Consider the following 6,000-nt stretch of genomic DNA (forward strand, 5'->3'; position numbering starts at 1 on the left):
GGGGACGCGCGTTATGGAGGCAACAGCTGCACTTTGTGCAGAGTGTAGAGAACCTGTGAGTCTTTTCTCCCATTAGAGTTATTTATACTCATCTACCGCTGCTTAATTAATAACCTGCCTCAGCCCGGGGCCACATGGGGAAGCTGGGGGTAGTAGTAGCCCGAAATAGATCCAAAGTCCAATAGTATATACACACTTAATTTTTGGAATTTTATTTTATTTTTTTCTAAATAAACTTTTAGGAAATATTTAAAATTGTAATTTTTGGGAGAGAAAAATTATGCATAGCTGCATTATGGCTGGCACTAGGGACACTGCGGTAGTCATTGTTATAGGGGTATTATGGCTGGTAATGGGGGCACTGTGGTAGTTATTGTTATAGGGGTATTATAGCTGGTAATGGGGGCACTGTGGTAGTCATTGTTATAGGGGCATTGTGGCTGGTAATGAGGGCACTGTGGTAGTTATTGTTATAGGGGCATTATGGCTGGTAATGGGGGCACTGTGGTAGTTATTGTTATAGGGGCATTATGGCTGGTAATGGGGGCACTGTGGTAGTCATTATTATAGGGGCATTGTGGCTGGTAATGGTGGCACTGTGGTGGTCATTATTATAGGGGCATTGTGGCTGGTAATGGGGGCACTGTGGTAGTCATTATTATAGGGGCATTGTGGCTGGTAATGGGGGCACTGTGGTAGTCATTATTATAGGGGCATTGTGGTTGGTAATTAGGGAACTGTGGTAGTCATTATTATAGGGGCATTGTGGCTGGTAATGGGGGCACTGTGGTAGTCATTATTATAGGGGCATTGTGGCTGGTAATGGGGGCACTGTGGTAGTCATTATTATAGGGGCATTGTGGTTGGTAATTAGGGAACTGTGGTAGTTATTGTTATAGGGGCATTGTGGTTGGTAATTAGGGAACTGTGGTAGTCATTGTTATAGGGGCATTGTGGCTGTATCATAAAACATTCATTTGTCTTTTTGCAAATATAGACACAATTCCCTGACACATGTAACTGTTGTGCTATAATACAAGTACAGTAATTACCGGAGGCTAGAGCCCAGAGAAGTGCCGGATTATGGAATATTCTGGATTATTTTTTGTCATGTAATGTTTCAAAATAAAAAAAAAGTAACATAAAACCTGCAGCTAAAAATTTCCCAAAACCAGTCCAAGAATCTCTAAAACTATCATTTGCCAGATGATGATTGAAATGTTAATTAAAGGGAGATTGAAATGATGCTGAACCTTTAAGTAACATGAGAATTACTGGGAGATGTTTTGCTTTTCTTTCCCCTTAAACAATACACAGGAAGCAGCTCGGAGCAGGAAGAATGGAGGAAGGGGGGACGGTCCAGGAAAGGCAGACACAACACTACAAAGACGAATTAACTAGTTGTAGAGTTTTAAAAAAAAATAAAAATGATGAGTTTTTCAAGTATAAAACGCTTTTTGGTAGAAGTTTTTCTTTTTCTTTAGTATTTTTGAAAAGTTTTTTTTTTTTCCACCTAAAAAATTGTTGCAGCTTTCTGATTGGACAGTGCCTAGTTTGGAGCGGATTCCATCAGGATCTGCTTCAAAGAAGTGACTTTTTTTTTTCAAAACTTTTTTTGCACGAATAATACACTAAAAAAAACTCATCATATGAAGAGTAAAAATAGATTTCTCATAGAAATCAGTGGGAAAAGTTTTCCAATAGTTTTTCAAGCTGCCTTTCATGGGGATTTAGGAGCAGATCTTCAAAAAAAAAAAAAAAAGCTTTGTGTGAACAGCTTCAAAACAGCATCAAAAACCCATCGAATAAGGCTACATTCCCATGATGAGTATTTAGTGAGTTTTTGATTTTGCAGATATTCTGCACCTATTATGTACATTAGTTTACTTGCATTTTTTTTTAATTGCGTTTTTTTAGTGCATTTTTTATATGCGTTTTTAACGCTTTTTTGTCTCTTTTTGGTGTTTCATACTTTAAATAAAGCTGCTTTGTTTTTTGATACTTCCTGATATTTATAAACTTTACTGATACAGTCACGTGCGGATTATATGCATTTTTAGTGCATTTTTTACTGGCCGATTTTACCCATCTATGGGAATTCTATGTGGAAAATCTGCAAGTAAAACTCAAGAGAAATTGACACGTTGCGGATTTCAAAACCGCACCGCGGGTCGGTTCATGCAGCATAAAAAAAAGCACAATGGGCACGAGATTTCTATAAATCCCATCCGCTTTTCTGCAACTACGTTTCTTGCGCAGCTCACCAAAAACGTACCTAAAATGCTAAAAAAAAAAAACACGCAATAATCAGGGAATATTGTTATTATGTATTTATGTGTGGACACCTGCAGAAAATATCCGGATAAAAAGCAGCAGAAAAAAAAATGCAGCATTTATGCTAAGTGTGAACATAACCAAAAAGTCCCAGCATCTCAGAACCAGAGATCTGCACAATCAATTAGATACTGGTTTGTATATCTATATCTATATATACTGCTCCCAACATAAACATGTCCTATCAAATTTGGGGTGCATCTTAAGATTCGGTGCGTCTTATAGTCCAGAAAATGCGGCATATATGTCATATATATATAGCAGGAATTGGTCATTGGCCTAAGACATGGAAACCTTTAGTTCTGCAAACAGCATGTAAATATAATAATAATAATAATTATTATTATTTAGTGATTAATTAATTATTAAATAAATATTACTATATATATATATATATATATATATATATATATACATATATGTATTATGTAGCTGACAATCTATGACAATGCAGTGAAAGGCTCATGTGTGCAACATACACACAAAATACCTATAGTTCTGAATTTATATTATCGCAATAATAACAACAACATACTGATAATATAATAATAGCAACATAAAATAATAATAAATAAATAATAATAACAACAATAATAATAATAATATCCTATTTCTATAAAGAAGCCACAAATATAAAGCAGCAAATACAGTAACATTAGAAAAGAAATGCTGATTAAACCTACAAGAGCAGATAGAAGCCCCTTTTTCCTAAGAGGTAACAGTCTAAAATTAGATGGTAAGCTCTTATGGTACGTTCCCAAACGCTAAGGTCTGAGAAAAGATCCTGCACCCTAAGAGTTTACAATTTAATCCATAATCATCACATTCCCAAATGCTTAGATTCAAGAAAAGATCCTGTACCCCAAGAGCTCGCAATCTAATCTATAACCATCACATTCCCAAATGCTTAGATCCGAGGAGAGATCCTGCACCCCAAGAGCTCGCAATGTAATCTATAACCATCACATTCCCAAATGCTTAGATCCGAGGAGAGATCCTGCACCCCAAGAGCTCACAATCTAATCCATAACCATCACATTCCCAAATGCTTAGATCCGAGGAGAGATCCTGCACCCCAAGAGCTCACAATCTAATCCATAACCATCACATTCCCAAATGCTTAGATCCGAGGAGAGATCCTGCACCCCAAGAGCTCACAATCTAATCCATAACCATCACATTCCCAAATGCTTAGATCCGAGGAGAGATCCTGCACCCCAAGAGCTCACAATCTAATCCATAACCATCACATTCCCAAATGCTTAGATCCGAGGAGAGATCCTGCACCCCAAGAGCTCACAATCTAATCCATAACCATCACATTCCCAAATGCTTAGATCCGAGGAGAGATCCTGTACCCCAAGAGCTCACAATCTAATCCATAACCATCACATTCCTAAATGTTTAGGTCCGAGAAGAGATCTGTACCCCAAGAGCTCACAATCTAATCCATAACCATCACATTCCCAAATGCTTAGATCCGAGGAGAGATCCTGTACCCCAAGAGCTCACAATCTAATCCATAACCATCACATTCCTAAATGTTTAGGTCCGAGAAGAGATCTGTACCCCAAGAGCTCACAATCTAATCCATAACCATCACATTCCCAAATGCTTAGATCCGAGAAGAGATCCTGTACCCCAAGAGCTCACAATCTAATCCATAACCATCACATTCCTAAATGTTTAGGTCCGAGAAGAGATCTGTACCCCAAGAGCTCACAATCTAGTCTATAACCATCACATTCCCAAATGCTTAGATCCGAGGAGAGATCTGTACCCCAAGAGCTCACAATCTAATCCATAACGATCACATTCCCAAATGCTTAGATCCGAGGAGAGATCCTGTACCCCAAGAGCTCACAATCTAATCCATAACCATCACATTCCCAAATGCTTAGATCCGAGGAGAGATCCTGCACCCCAAGAGCTCACAATCTAATCCATAACCATCACATTCCCAAATGCTTAGATCCGAGGAGAGATCTGTACCCCAAGAGCTCACAATCTAATCCATAACCATCACTTTCCCAAATGCTTAGATCCGAGGAGAGATCCTGCACCCCAAGAGCTCACAATCTAATCCATAACCATCACATTCCCAAATGCTTAGATCCGAGGAGAGATCCTGCACCCCAAGAGCTCACAATCTAATCTATAACCATCACATTCCCAAATGCTTAGATCCGAGGAGAGATCCTGCACCCCAAGAGCTCACAATCTAATCCATAACGATCACATTCCCAAATGCTTAGATCCGAGGAGAGATCCTGTACCCCAAGAGCTCACAATCTAATCCATAACCATCACATTCCCAAATTCCTGACAAACCAGTAAAATACAATCTGTATCAAGTAACTACAGACTAATAATAATCATGCGGCTTTCAACCTTCTGCCAGCAATTTGTACGGAAAAAAAAAAGCGACATAGCAGTGCTGAGTTTGTCAGATGTTGCGGTGTTAAGTTTGTCGTCCAGCACAACTCCAGATTTTACCTAGACACAAATGCAGGTGAAGAAAGTTACCATGATGCTCAAATGTTGCAATCTGTAAATGTGAGCTCACAACAACCTCAGCTCTGCTACATCTGGAATTTACATGAAAAAGTCATTTTCTTACCTTTGGGAAGAATGTGTATTCCAAGAGTCCAGGGGAAAAGGAGACAGATCCCAAGAAAAAGAGCGGATTTTATAAAAGAAAATGCAAAGTTGGGAATGGTGTTGGGACTTTCCTGCGTTAACCAGTCATTTGTTACTGGGAGTCACTGGTTTGCTACAGGCGGAAATGGTTGGGGGAGAGGGAGATGGAGCAACAGGCTCCTCTGGCATAAAAAAGTGCAGCCACATTGGGATTCAGTTACAGTGTAGCAGGGTCACTGAGTATGGGAACTCCTCCTCTTCTTGTGACTGAGCTCCTCTGATCCTCCTTCCTCCTAGCAGAAGTCCTCCTCCTTCCCCTGCCCTGCCTTCCCTGTAATGACAAGGCCCTCACAACACACACATTCCCCAAAGATTAAAAGCCTTCAGGATCAAAACCGACCAAGAGCCAGGAAATAAACAATGCCCCGGTTCATAAACGCTCATTGCATCTCCAAATACCAGCATCGTAATTCTGCCAGTATTGTCCCAAAACGCGTTTGGCCAAAATTATTCACATTTGTATTTAGATTGGAATCCCTGGAACATTTCATTTTTTTTTCTTATTTTTTTTTCCAGATCTGCGAAGCTTAGTGTGCAGTTTTCTTCCGCCAAACTATTTCCTTGTGTTTAGGTTGGACGTGGTTTATCGGAGATTTTTTGCTTGCGGCGATATGTCTAGAAAGTCTAATGTTAGAAGGAATTAAGTCCGAAAAAAAAAAAAAAAGCTCAGTTGATGAGATTCTTGTTCAGCTGCTACTTTATGATGTCTGATTCTGGGAAGGTTGGGTGACAATTAGGGATGAGCGGACCCGTGGAAGTTCGGGTTCTGGTACCAGAACTGTACCCAAACTAACCTGAACCCGAACCCCATAGAAAACAATGGAGACCCGGACTTTGGAACTGGAAAATATCTCTCTCTCCCTTTCTATTCCTCTGCCTCTTTCTCCTTCTCTCTCTCTTCCTCTCTCTCCCTCCCTCTCCACCTTTCTCCCCCTCTCTCTCTACCTCTCTCTCTCACCCTCTCTC

General features: G+C 39.8%; 1 protein-coding gene across 1 annotated transcript in view; it reads right to left on the minus strand.

Moving 5' to 3' along the window:
* Window positions 1–5,233, minus strand: part of TSPAN9 (tetraspanin 9) — a 692,453-nt gene extending 687,220 nt beyond the window's left edge. Inside the window, exon 1 of the mRNA XM_073649938.1 lies at window positions 4,955–5,233. The gene's annotated coding sequence lies outside the window, so the exon portion shown is untranslated. The remainder of the gene's footprint in view (window positions 1–4,954) is intronic.
* Window positions 5,234–6,000: the final 767 nt, after the last annotated feature.

Source organism: Phyllobates terribilis, unplaced genomic scaffold (assembly GCF_046119375.1).
Source record: "Phyllobates terribilis strain yellow unplaced genomic scaffold, ASM4611937v1 Scaffold_10__3_contigs__length_209671492, whole genome shotgun sequence".
Classification (NCBI taxonomy): Eukaryota; Metazoa; Chordata; class Amphibia; order Anura; family Dendrobatidae; genus Phyllobates; species Phyllobates terribilis.